Here is a 13112-nt window from a genome sequence, read left to right on the forward strand (position 1 = left end):
ACCTCGACACTGTCGACAGAGCCCTTGTTTCTAGGGAAGAACGCCTCCACCTCCTCGCCAAGCTCCGCCTTGAACACCGGGTCAAGCAAAGCAGTCGGAAAAAGGCGCCAGGGCGGGCGCGGCCTTTGCAGCCCGGGGACAGACAAAATGACCTTCACCGGACAGTGATCAGAATACGTGCGAGCCAGATGTGTAGCCTCCCGCAGGCCAGCCACCAACCCTCTGGAGAGAAACACATAGTCCAGCCTCGCCCATGAACGCGCATGTGTAGTGTAATGAGTACCCTCCTTAGTGGCAGGGTGGGTGTACCTCCAGCTGTCGATCAAACCAGCCTCCTCCACAACCCCACGCAGAACTTCTCTAGCTTGCACATTATACTGAGGACTCCCTTCCGATCTATCCAACTGGGCACGAAATGCAAAATTGAAATCCCCCCCCCCCAAACAATGTAAGTGGCATCAACAGCAAGCACATGACCCCACAATGTAACAAAAAAGGCTGCCGTATCGACATTGGGAGCATAGCAATTAACAAACAGCACAGTGTTCTGTCCAAGCCGCCCCCACAAAAGCACATAGCGCCCCTCAGGATCCCCAATAGACTCCAGTTCTTGTAATGCGAGCGATCTTTTAACAAGGAAGACAACCCCGCGAGCATAAGAAGAGTATGAGGCAAACATCCTAGCCGCAGCCCACCTCCCACCAAAGCTGGGGGAAGGAGCGGGACGCAGATGCGTCTCCTGGAGGAGGGCAACATGAATAGCATGCCTGTCCAAATACTGGATCACACCACGACATTTCCTGGCATCATTAAGTCCCCGTACATTCCACGACAAAATCGATATCTGATCCATAACAGCAGTCGACATTAGCCAGTGTCCGGATCCCACAGGACCCAACAAGCAAATACGTAGCATCCGACTCCCAGCAACAGCCTGCGACAGGACCCCACCCCAGGGAGCAGTCGTCCCCCCGCATACACTCCACACACATCCCAGCCATCTCCAAACCAAGTAACCAGAACCACAACAACCCCCCCCCCCCAGCTGAACCATCCATGCAGCAAGCACTCAGAAAACATCGCGCGCAGCACGCAGCCAATCCAGCTCATACGGCCCACAACTCGCACACGCGTTCCTCGTGCCAAGCGCTCAACGCCACGTGGCCGCCAAAGATGGCGGCCATTCCATCCGGGCGTATGGCGGACGGGGGCGAGGGCCCCAGAACCAACACCGCCGAAAGGATAGATGGACCAGCCGAAGCAGCGGGCACGGAGCCGCGCCCGTGCAACCATACAGTAGCAGCGATCCCTACACTGACCCATGAGGCCTGGGCAAGCAAGCGTGGTCAGCCCCGTCCCCACCCCACCCACCCACCTGATGACACCCCAACTATCAGGCCATGCGCACCCCCACCCCCCCGTTCCCCAACACACATCCAGTCCAACAACAAAGGACTAGAATCCAAACCAAAGGTACAAGTGGGGTACACCCTCCGGGGAACCCTCTAGAGGTGCACGACACCACTCCCTCACACCACGCCAGTGTCCGAGCCAACGAGTATCAACCGGCCCCAGGCGCAGCGCGGGGGGGTGGGTGCCCAGAGCGCGAAGCCAGATAGCACCATCCTGCGGTTCCACTCCGACCAAAAAAAGCCATCCATTCACTCTCACCTCAGGCAAGACATGACCCCCGCAACAACAAAAATAAGGCGGATAGCAGGTAGGCCACCAATGCGGGCAAGGAAGTCAGTAGAAGTCAATGCAAAAGGCAAGCGTCCAGAATGTTCCAACACCAAAAAAGCAAGAAAAAAGGAATAAAAGGGCAAAACTAAGAACAAAGTCACCATAATCAGGCGACCTCCTCCTCAGCCGCCGACTGTTCATCCTCAGGGTCTCGGTCGCCTCTTCGATCTGCAGCCGCTCGTTCGCGCTGGAGGCGCTTTGCAAAATCCTCAGCATGCTGTGGGTTGGTGAAAAAATGTTGCTTAGCCTGGTGCGTCACTCTAAGTTTGGCAGGGTAAAGCAAAGCGTAGTCCACTTGGAGATCTCGAAGTTTCTTTTTCACCCCCAGGAACTTACGACGCTGGTCCTGCACCATCGGCGTGAAGTCGGGGTACATGGTAAAAGACACCCCATCGAAGGAGAGGGTCCGTTTAGTGCGGGCAGCCTGGAGGGCAGCGTCCCGGTCACGATAGTTTAAAAGACGCGCAATGATGGGGCGCGGAGCGGCCCCAGAGGCCGGCCGAGGTCCCAGTGTCCGATGCGCTCTCTCGACGATGAACTGGGTTGAGAATGCTTCCGCCCCAATGGCGCCCACCAGCAGTCTCTCCACATAAGTTTCCATCTTGCCCACATTTGTGGACTCCGGCACACCTACAATGCGAACGTTATTGTGCCTACTCCTCGCCTCCAACTCCTCGTTCCTAGCGGCAATGACACGCAGTATATTGTCCATTCTCGCCAGTTGGGTGGTATGGGTAGCTGCCGTGTCGTCGTGATCCGAAATGCGCTGTTCCGCCGTTGTCAGGCGCTCCTCATGCACGTCCAGCTTCTGGACCACCCATCCATGCGCGACGATATCTTGTCCACCTTGTCCACTATCGTGGCAAACCCCTGCCTCATCTCCTGCATCATCTGGGGAAAGTCCGGTGGCGGTGGCTGCGGCACACTATCAGCGACAGGCGGGGGGGGGTGACCGCGAAGTCCCAGCATCCTGGAGCAATCGCGTTCCCCTCCTAGCTACTCCAGAGTCGAAGGACAACTTGGATTGTTTAGCGTCCGGCTTCCCCATAATAATGTGCTAGTAGTGCAGCGGGAGAACGAAGCAAATAGGAGTTAGGATGTAGGCCGGACAAAGGACACGGACTAAAACAGAGCCGTGGGGGCACGAGCAGGCCAGCGCGCCCCGCCACTCCCAACGGCGACAAAAAATGGCCGTCTCCGCTCCCAGACCAAAGGGGTTATCCCCCAGACGACCAGAAGGAGATCCGCCGTGTCTCCGTAAGCAATGGTACCTGGGCAGGCAGATGTAGGAACCGAGAGAGCAGTCCAATGGAAAGGAGAATCCAACAGCGTGCCCGGCCAGAAAGCGTGCCCGGTGGAGAGGGGCAGATCAGGGCCTACACCCCACGTGTAGAGCCACAGGCTGGCGTGAATGATGACGCCGGTCTGAGGAACATCCGACCTCCAGAGCGCAAGTCGGGGAAACTTGGAACCCTCGTAACTTCGGTCAGCAACCTCCGAATGGACCAGGAGTTGGACCGTGGGTGGTCAGGCGATGTCCCAGTAGATCTATAGGGTCAGATCAGGGCGCAGCGATGGTAATCAGGATCCCTAGGCGGATGAAAGCTCCGTGCAGCAGGAGCCTCACGACAGTGCGGCCATTCTGCAGTGCGCCCTCTAGCGCCCCCCCCTACCTACCGGCATCTATACAATCTTCTGCACGCTAGGATTGATGGATTGCCTGCAAATAGAGACATAATGCCGGAGTAAGGAAATTGCGGTAAACCCACCATGGCCCTATTATTATATTTTTTTATTTGCTGCAGGGCAGCATTTCACAATATATTCTTTAGCCACTTCCATGTGTCGGACAGCCCCCGGCCATCCAACGTCACAGTGGGCGATGGTGGAGGACGGCCGGGGGCCGTCCGCACCCTGCCACTCATTAAAACGCATGCACAGCGCGAAAATTCACGCAGCTCAGAAGGGTTTAATAGGAGATACACACAAGAGATTGGACTACTGCAAATCACAACAGTAAGTATACAAAATAATAATAACATACAAAACAATTAGTGTTGCCTTTTCTTATTTTCTCCCATTGAAGAATATGATAAACGGGGGAGAGGTGGATAACAAATGGAGAAAGGTATAGATAAAAGGAAGCAAAGAACCCCCAGAATCACCCTCAGATACTTGAGGCGACAGGTAACCAGGGAGGGTAACAGCAGTCACAGGCGGTTCTCCAAATGATGTGTTATGCTGGAGGCAATAGGTAATAAGTATCATTAAGCTGTTCCACTTTCGGTGACCTTTCAAGTCTGAACTAATATTCAGGAACATCTTGTTTTCAATCCTCACTCGCTACAACACTTTGTTCTTAGCAGAATCAATTGAAAACCTGTCTCTAAAAAAGGCATGTGTCACATCAGCAGAATTTATGGTATTTCATTGTTATGTTCAGCAGTTTCCAATAATTATTCGATTAATTCCTCTCGTGGATGTGTGAGTGTTAGCTTTTCCAGTCACTGGCATTCATTCCCCTCTGTGGAACTTTGTGCTATCTATTTATTTTTATTATTTTTAACCCCCTCCTCCCCACCCTGCCACATGCTGGAACATATCATACCTTAGGGCTCCCACACCTCCGTAATGCTCTGTTGTTCTCTAGCTAGGTTTGCACTTTACAAGATATGCGGCTGCCTTGTTCTGGGTTCTGTTGGATTAATCTTGGCAGAGTGACGATTGAGAACTTGGGATTCAGTCCAGGATACTTGTGTGTCTTATTTGCTTTCTCTTCTAACTGAGGATGGGTATGGGACATATATGAAGTGCTTGTGAGCTGAAATGAGTTGACTTCACCCAGTATGATTAGAAGATAGCAATTCATTAAGTTAATCACTAGAGTGGCTAATTCCTGGAGACAACAATGTGGTGATCTTCTGGTTGCATCACACCCAAAATCTGTTAGTGATTTCGTTATAGAAGTACATGGTCCAATAATGGCTTCCAAAGGTGGTTAACTCCCTTGAAAGAGAAATTTTGGGAATGTCCTTCAAAATAACAAAATGGGGAAAAGGGTGCATTATTAAAGAACACATTTGTTTCATCTCCAAATTGAATGGAATTACTGTACTGTGTGTTTGGGAATGTACTTTGTGTCTTGCATATTTTTATAGACGATTTGTAATTTAATGGTATTATGTAACTTTTATGGTTTCCTATTATGTGAACCGAATTAAGTTTAATGAAGCGAATGTTTTAGAGTGTTCACCAACTCCTATCCTTCTGGCAATGTATTCCTCCCATTGCTTACAATTGGCTTTGTGGTTTGTAACTCACATTTACTGGCTTTCTATTTGCTGGCTTTATTTGTTTTAGGATTTCCAGGGCGAGTTCAACTCGCCCAAGGAGCAAAGCCTTTTGAAAACAGCTTCCCTTATATTCTTCCATGAGTGCTCCTTTCTGTAAACAGGTTTGTAAATCTTAATCTTATCTTGCCACATTTGATCTGCATTCAAAGACAGAGGTCAAATGTCAGCCTGCCTTCCAAGGGAGCTTGGTATTCAATTTTCTTTCTCTGACTTCAAACTAAGAGGATTTATGTGACAATCTTACTGGAAACTCTATGTAAGAAAAGTTTTTTTTAGCAAACAACAACATTCAAATGAACTTTGCAAGCATAGTTGCAAGAATTTATTAGAATTAGAAACGCACAAATGAAGCACATTGTTTTGTTAATTCTGAAGTGTTGAAAATAAATACTTTAATGTGATCAAATCAAATCAGTGCACTAGGTGATGCCATTTCTACACATTATGGTTTGTGCGCTATATATATTTGTTAGTACATCTGTAAGTCTGTGCAAATGTAATGGTCATTTCAGTTGGAAATATGTTGTGTATAATGGTAGCACGCTACCACACCATGCATACTCCACTCTATGCCACTCCACTCTACTCTGCACCACTCCATTTCACACCAAACCACACCACTGCACTCTGCGCTGATATACTCTACTCTGCACCACTCTAACCTATGCCAAGGCATTCCACGTCACTCTACTCTACACCACTACACTCTGAACCACTCCAGTCTAGGCCGTTTCAATCTACACTGTATGCCACTCTGCTACACTGCAGTCTACACCACTGCACTGCACACCAATGCACGTTACTCTGCAACACTTAACTGTACACCAACCCACTGTATGCCACTTTAATCTACTCTGCACCACTGCTCTCTATGCCACTCCATTCTACACCACCTTACATTATTCCATTACTCTCTATGCCACTCTACGCCCAGTGCTGTGGAGACTGAGATCATCATTCTGAGAGCCAGTTGGCACCATTTTGTCCTTCATGCTGTTGTTGGATGATGGAAGCACCTTAAACTTTATTTGGGAGGAGCCCTGTGCTATGGCTAGCATGGACATACCCTAATAATTACACTTTGTTACCATGGAGGTGTCTCAGATATCTCACTGTGTGTGTTAACTCGTATTGCTATGTTCATTGTGATAGATAACTCCCCTTGTGCGTTTTTAATTCTCTGTGACAAGAATACTCTCTATGGTTCAAGACACCAGGGTGGAGAACAAAGTCTCCCTTATAGGGAGTGGCAGTGATTGTGCATATGTGCATCACACAGACCACCTCCTCTTCACATCTAGTCCAGACATAGATGGATTATTTGACTGTATTCATGGCTGCTTTGGTTCCAAGAGGGGACAGGAGGTGTCGCTTTCTAAAGCAATCTCAAATTTTGTGCTGAAAACTCTGCTTTACCTGCCACAGCAGCCCCACACAGGACGTTTAACATAACATGTGTATTTGTAATGTGCACTTTCACCCAGAAGGGTATCTTAGCGCTTAGTAACAGATGTTTATTGTTACTAAATTAATGGTACACATTTTATCGACTTCAGAAGGATGAAAGGCTGTGTTGACTCTCTGGGATTTTCGTCCAGTAAACCTCCAGACCTGGCTAAAAAAGGTGGTACCCCCACATGTGGGTGGATGGGTACAGAAATTAGACTTATTTTTGACGTACTCATGATATACAGACAACATTTGATTCAAGAAAAGGTACTGGGATGCTTGAAACTTAAAGCACACTCTGGGCAACACAAGCATTGGCAAAGCCAAAAGGTCTTGCCTGTGCTAGAGCTATTGGCTTTGCCAATTTTTTTAGGCATATTGTACACCAGCGTTGCTGCTGTTCAGCTAGTCTAAAAGTTAGTGGTGTGTAAGAGACTGGCTTGGAGCGTTGCAGATGGGTGTGATCTAGAGTAAAATATAGTGGCGTAGAGTGGGGTAGTATGGCATACAGTGTCATGGAGTGGAGTTTTGTAGAGTGGAGTGGTGTAGAGTGGAGAAGAGCGTTGTAGAGTGGAGTATTAGGGAGTTTTGTGGAGTGTTGTGGAGTAGTGGGAGTATTATAGAGTGGTGTAGAATGGAGGAGGGGCCCAGAATTGAGTGGAGTAAAATGGCATGGAGTAGTGTAGAGTAAAGAAGAGTTTCATGGAATGGTGTAGAGTGGTGTAGGATAAAGTGGAGTGGAGTGGAGTGAAGTGGGGTAGAATGGCATAGAGTGGCATACAGTGTCAAGGAGTGGCGCAGAATGGTGTATGCATTGTGTTGTACTGCGCTGCCATTACAGACAAATAATTTTCAATTGAAACTTCTATTGCGTTTGCGCAGACATACAGCTGTACTGATAAAACTATGCAGAGCACAAATAATAATGTGTGGAAATCTGTAACACCTATTTTATTGATTTTGTTATGATTGTATTACAATATTTGTTTCTACACCACTTTAGAATTACAATAAATGTGTTTGGTTTGTTCTTCCCTCTTTCCTAATTATGATATATTCTGAAATATTTGTACAGTTAATTTACTGTCAGTTAAATTTTGTTGTGTGCTAGAAAAGAATAACATCCTACAGCCTTTCCTTTAGAAAAGTAAACACCAATCTTCCTTAGAAGGCAGAGCCTAACATTTGACCGCTGTCTCTGAATGCACAGCAAATGTAGCAATATAAAAACGATTTTTAAAGGCCTGTTTAAAGCTCACTTACATCTGAACTCCAGTATGGTTATTCTAGGGTTTCTTCAGCACACTCACTCATAGACAGAACAATGTTTCTCAGTCATGCGAGCTTGATGAACTGGTAGTGGCAGAGATTAGTAGAATCCGTCAAGCAGAAAGATAGGAGGCAGAAAACCCTTTAAAATAATAATACAGCACCTTTTCTACTTCCTCAGTACAGGGCAGACAACTAAAAACCCAATAACTCTTGCGGAGTGCCTTGCGAAAATTAAAAAAAAATAGAAGAGAGTGAGCATTCCTGAAAGATTACAGGGAGACAGTGAGAGAGGTAGTAAACCGATTATACTGTACGAGAGGGCCAAATATATACTGGATAGACTAAAACAAATAAAGAAAATCAATAGAAAACAAGAAAATGTGAGTTACAAAACACAAAGACAATGGTAAGCAATAGGTGGAATGCATCCCTAGGGAAGGTTTCAGCATGTCCCCAAATCCTCTTTGCAAACAGACAGCTGCGCTGTCTGGTAGGCTTCGACCTAAAAAGGTAGTGTGATCTATGCATGACAAATTACCTTGCAATGCCCGTCTAGTTTTCAGAAATATCTAATGTTGGTAGGTTTCCCTGGAATCCAGCAGAACCTGGGTACCCGGTCCAAATATTGCTACCACTCCTATACCCATAATGCCTTAAAAAAGCTACAGCTGGTGCAGAATGCTGCGGCCAGACTGATCACGGCCACCCCCAAGTACACCCCTATCTCTGGCACTATTGAACAGCTTCATTGGTTGCCAGTAAAGAAAAGAGCTACATTTAAAGCACTCTGCATTGCGTATAAGGCAATTCACTCTCAAGGACCTGCTTTCTTAAAGGATGCATTCTGCCCCTACAATCCTGTCAGATCCCTCCGCTCTTCTACTGCCGGTCTTGTGCAGGTCCCAAGGACTAAGAAGGTCTCTTGGGGCGACAGGTCCTTTATTGTGACCACTACCAAACTTTGGAATAGTCTTCCAAGCCATATCAAAACCTGTACTTCCCTTCTTTCTTTCCGTAAACAGATAAAGACTTGGCTTTTCAAACAATAATTATTCATGGACAAGCATAGTGGACACTCAGCGCCGAGACACCCTTGGGTATTTGTGCGCTTAACAAATTTCCTAAAAATAAATAAATAAATGATCGAAATCCTAAGAAAAACGTCTTGATGAAACGTTGCATTGTTAGGGTTATCCTGCCCCAAGTGGTAGTCTCATCCTCACAAGTGGGGTACTATTTTTATCAGGAGAAGTGTGAAAACTGTGGCTGTTAGGTCTTCTGTCAATTTGCAAAGTTTGCTGAACTTTTCATCACAGAAACGTGAGGAAAGTCTGCTGTGCCTGTAGAAAGTTGGTTCCGATTGTTGCTGATGATAGTGAAATATGTGAATAATTGTTTCTTGAACTTATACTTACTTGCTCTTTTTTCTCATTTGTCTGCTTCATAGGTGACTGATGATTGGAAACCAGCCTGGAAGGAAATCTGGGAAACCGGCCACATTAGCCCCTTGAGTAAGTAGCAGTATGTACTAAATTAAATCTTCTGCTAGGTAAATGGAAAAAAAGCCGATCCGTGCGCTTGAGTAATACAAATTAATTGGAATGGCTTCATCACTGGAAACTATGAGGATGATTCAGGCTTTCCTGGAAAGAAAAGTGAGCAAGTATGTGGTTGCAAAAACCATGCTCATGTAAATTAGTGTTTCTTGACATCTGTATTTTTGATAAGTTTTAAACCATGAATGTTTTAAATATGCAAGGAGTGAGTGGACACCAGTGCACAGCTGTGTTTAAAAAAATACATATATTCTAGCATGTACACAAAGAACAATCAAATGTCAGCCAAACCCCCTGAGAGGCAAACCAAACTAACACTGATATGTGTCTATAACTGCATGTGTATGCATGTACGTATAAATAAATATGGGTATATAGTAGCATTTTTTTTAAACAAAATTGTATTGTTTTACAATGAAGTTCTAGGTTGCCTTTGTTACGAGTGTAACTTAAATATTGCTAATGTTTTTTTGCAAAGACACTTGCTTTACATCCTTTTAATTTTATTAATATTGTATTGTGCTTTGACTGATTCAGCTCTTCCACTCTAAAAATCAAACTTATATAATTACTAAAAACATCAACAGTTTTACCCAGTACCTGGTCTCTGTTTCTTATTGCTATTCGTGCATTTATAATGCTAACCAGGGTATCAACTTAAGGTGCGGATAATGGTTCTGGATGTAGGCTATGCTGTGTGCATTCGGATGTGTGTATTGCTTGGTAGGTGAGATTCTTGGTCATTTTTAGGTCGAACCTTCTAGGCCTTGCATGCGCTGTATGTTGTGAGGCATATTGTGGTTTATCACAAACACAGAGAGCTTGGAGCCCAATCATGGCTTACCACTGGGTGGATTTCCTTGTCACTCTAATTTGCCTACTTCTTATTTGTGTCTCAAATTCTCAACCTTGTTTGTGCCTCCCAAGGAGCATTCCCTCTTTACCAAATGTGTGGTGTCTGTGAACGATTTAAGGAAACATCTTTGCTGTTTACTTTTGTGTAAGTAGTCACAGAGAGTGCATATGTTTTCGAGCCATCTCCCTCGTGTATTTCTTTTCCGCCTCCCCCAGTGTGCTGCTGGCTATCCCCTTGTGCTGCTAACCAGCCCCTCCCTGTTAGGCTCGCCTATCTGCTTCGGAGTGTTGCGTCTGCTCCCACCCTCCCCTTTGTTGCGTCTGTGTCCCCCTGCACTCCACTGTGTTACTTCTGCATCTCCTGCCCTTCCATTGTTGCTTCTGTGTAACCGGTGTTGCTTCCCTATCCCCACGCTCTCCCCAACATTGCTTTCACTCACCCCACTGTATCGCCCTCTGCTCGCTCCTACCACTACCCCACACCGTCCGCTTAAAAAAAATAACAAAATCATTTTGTTAATTTTGTTTCTTTTTAAATTACTGATCTGATTCGGATAGGTAATTAAAAACAAACAAACAAAAAGACTAATTTTGTATGCATTTGCATTTGCTTGTGCAGTGCAAATGCCTTAAAAATGACACGGGCTGCCCCATAAACCTTTTTTTTAAATTTCACTTTAGCCATGCAGCACAGCATCGAGGATGCTGTGTGACATGGTGTAAAACTATTGGCAAATCCAATTGGTCACAAAGACCAGTTGGTTTTGCATATGCGTGAACCTAATTTCCTTTTTCCCTGCTCCATTTGGATTACTTTATACTCAATGATCGGAATGTTAATCATCAGTGTTATTGCCTCTAAATTCGGTCATTATCGCATCTCATGCTTGTGCAGGCTTCTATTTTCTCATTCCTCCTTGCATTTCCACGTGGAGGAGGGTGCTTTCGCATTCGGCCCATTTCAGTACTTCATGTTGCCATTAAAGATTACAGGTTGCTTCCCTAGCTTTCCAGTTGTTGCTGTTAGCCTTTTAGCCAGAAGTAGTGCAATGTATATGGATCTATTGGTGACTCATTTATTAGGTCTCGCAGACGTAAAAAGCAGGCGAAGCCTGCTGTCTGCGAGACATCTTTTGTTGGCGTGTTCCGATGAATGTGAAGACAGGGGATGTGCACGAGCTTCCCATCGGCGATTTCACCTCGTGGGCGCGCACGCCCAGCCGGCGCAGTGCACATCCCCTGTTCTCAACATTCACCGCAAGTCAGCTTCTGGCCATCGCGCGCGTACACATACAGGCAAAGTCAGCTTGCGCACACACATTCTCCGCCCCGCGCGCACACACACGCACCCCCCTCCCCCACCACTCACGGGGCTCACGCGCACAGACTCACAAATCCCCCCCTCCACTCACCGTGCTCTTTTGTCCCGTCCCCTCGCTGAGCTCCTTTTCTCCGGCGCAACGAGCAACACCAGCCTTTTCCGGCACGTCACAGGCCCCGCCCATGTCACGGGCAAGGATGCCTGACTTCCTGGTTTCGCTCCCTTTCTTCACTCCAGCTCGCGCCGTGAGCTCGCCTCGCATCATCTACGCTTGCCGCTAAGAACGCTAAAAGCACTGCATTTGCCAATCTGTACAGCTAGGGGGCGCGCGGAAACACAGAGCGTGATTATTTTCCAGGGCCATCGCGCGAACAGACGTGATACAGAACGATAGAGGACGAAGACGCTTAGTGGAAGTCAGCGTTTGAGACCCTTCGTTTCGGAATTGGTTGGGAAAGTGAACAAAACGGGCGTATTGCGGCCATTCAGCTTACTGAAGCCTCTATTTTTCTTAACTAACATATTTTTAATTATATGTATAGTGATCGTTTCCCATTCCATCATGGCCGTCTTGTCAGGCTTAATTAGACTCCGTCTTTACGGTAGGCGGAAAGCGAAACTGAAGTCTGCGCAAGTGTGAGAGAGTGCCACCTACTGTAGCGCATGCGCTTAGATTGTATTTGTCTGAACCTGTACGCACGGGGAATGTTCCTGATAATTGGCGCTGCGAGTTGTCCTGTGTCCGGCTGACAACGAACGGGGTTACCAGGGTCTCCCTAGACAAAGATGTGAGTCTTCTGAGTCCAGGATTACTTTTTAGCAAGTGGTCTCTTTTGTGGCTCCTGAAAGTCTGTGATAGAAGAAGCTAACGTCTTTCGTGTTAGTTTTTGGCACTGGGACGTTAAGAGTTGATACTTTTTGTTACGAGAGGAGTATACCTTTGTTGATTTGTCATTTTTTTCCCCTGGCAAGTAAACTCTTTAACTGGGAATAGTCGTTTCCGATAGAGGAACGTGATCTTGGAGATTTCTTTAGCTATTCTAAGGTGGGCTAATTTATTAGATAAACGCACGTTGGAAGATTTAAGCAAGCAGTTTTTCGGGGGAATTCTGAAGGCTGTACACGGCATGCACACACGGACACCACCACTGGCATGCACACATGGACACCACCACTGCCATGCACACACGGACACCACCACTGCCATGCACAGACGGACACCACCACTGGCATGCACACACAGACACCACCACTGGCATGCACACACGGACACCACCACTGCCATGCACACACGGACACCACCACTGCCATGCACACACGGACACCACCACTGTCATGCACACACGGACACCACCACTGCCATGCACACACGGACACCACCACTGCCATGCACACACTGACACCACTACTGCCATGCACACACGGACACCACCACTGCCATGCACACACGGACACCACCACTGGCATGCACACACGGACACCACCACTGGCATGCACACACAGACACCACCACTGGCATGCACACACAGACACCACCACTGGCATGCACACACAGACACCACC

At 46.9% G+C, this 13112-nt stretch overlaps 1 protein-coding gene across 10 annotated transcripts in view; it reads left to right on the plus strand.

Annotated features, from left to right (window-relative positions):
• Positions 1 to 13112, plus strand: part of LOC147697229 (F-box-like/WD repeat-containing protein TBL1X) — a 929968-nt gene that overhangs the window by 239496 nt on the left and 677360 nt on the right. For 8 of the 10 annotated variants that reach the window (XM_086934318.1, XM_086934313.1, XM_086934320.1 and 5 more), the window contains exon 2: positions 9265 to 9328. The gene's annotated coding sequence lies outside the window, so the exon portion shown is untranslated. Of the gene's footprint in view, positions 1 to 5101; positions 5198 to 9264; positions 9329 to 13112 lie in introns of those variants that run through there. The other 2 variants (XM_086934316.1, XM_086934314.1) reach the window with 1 other exon arrangement.

This window comes from Lissotriton vulgaris, chromosome 8 (genome assembly GCF_964263255.1).
Source record: "Lissotriton vulgaris chromosome 8, aLisVul1.2, whole genome shotgun sequence".
Taxonomy (NCBI): domain Eukaryota; kingdom Metazoa; phylum Chordata; class Amphibia; order Caudata; family Salamandridae; genus Lissotriton; species Lissotriton vulgaris.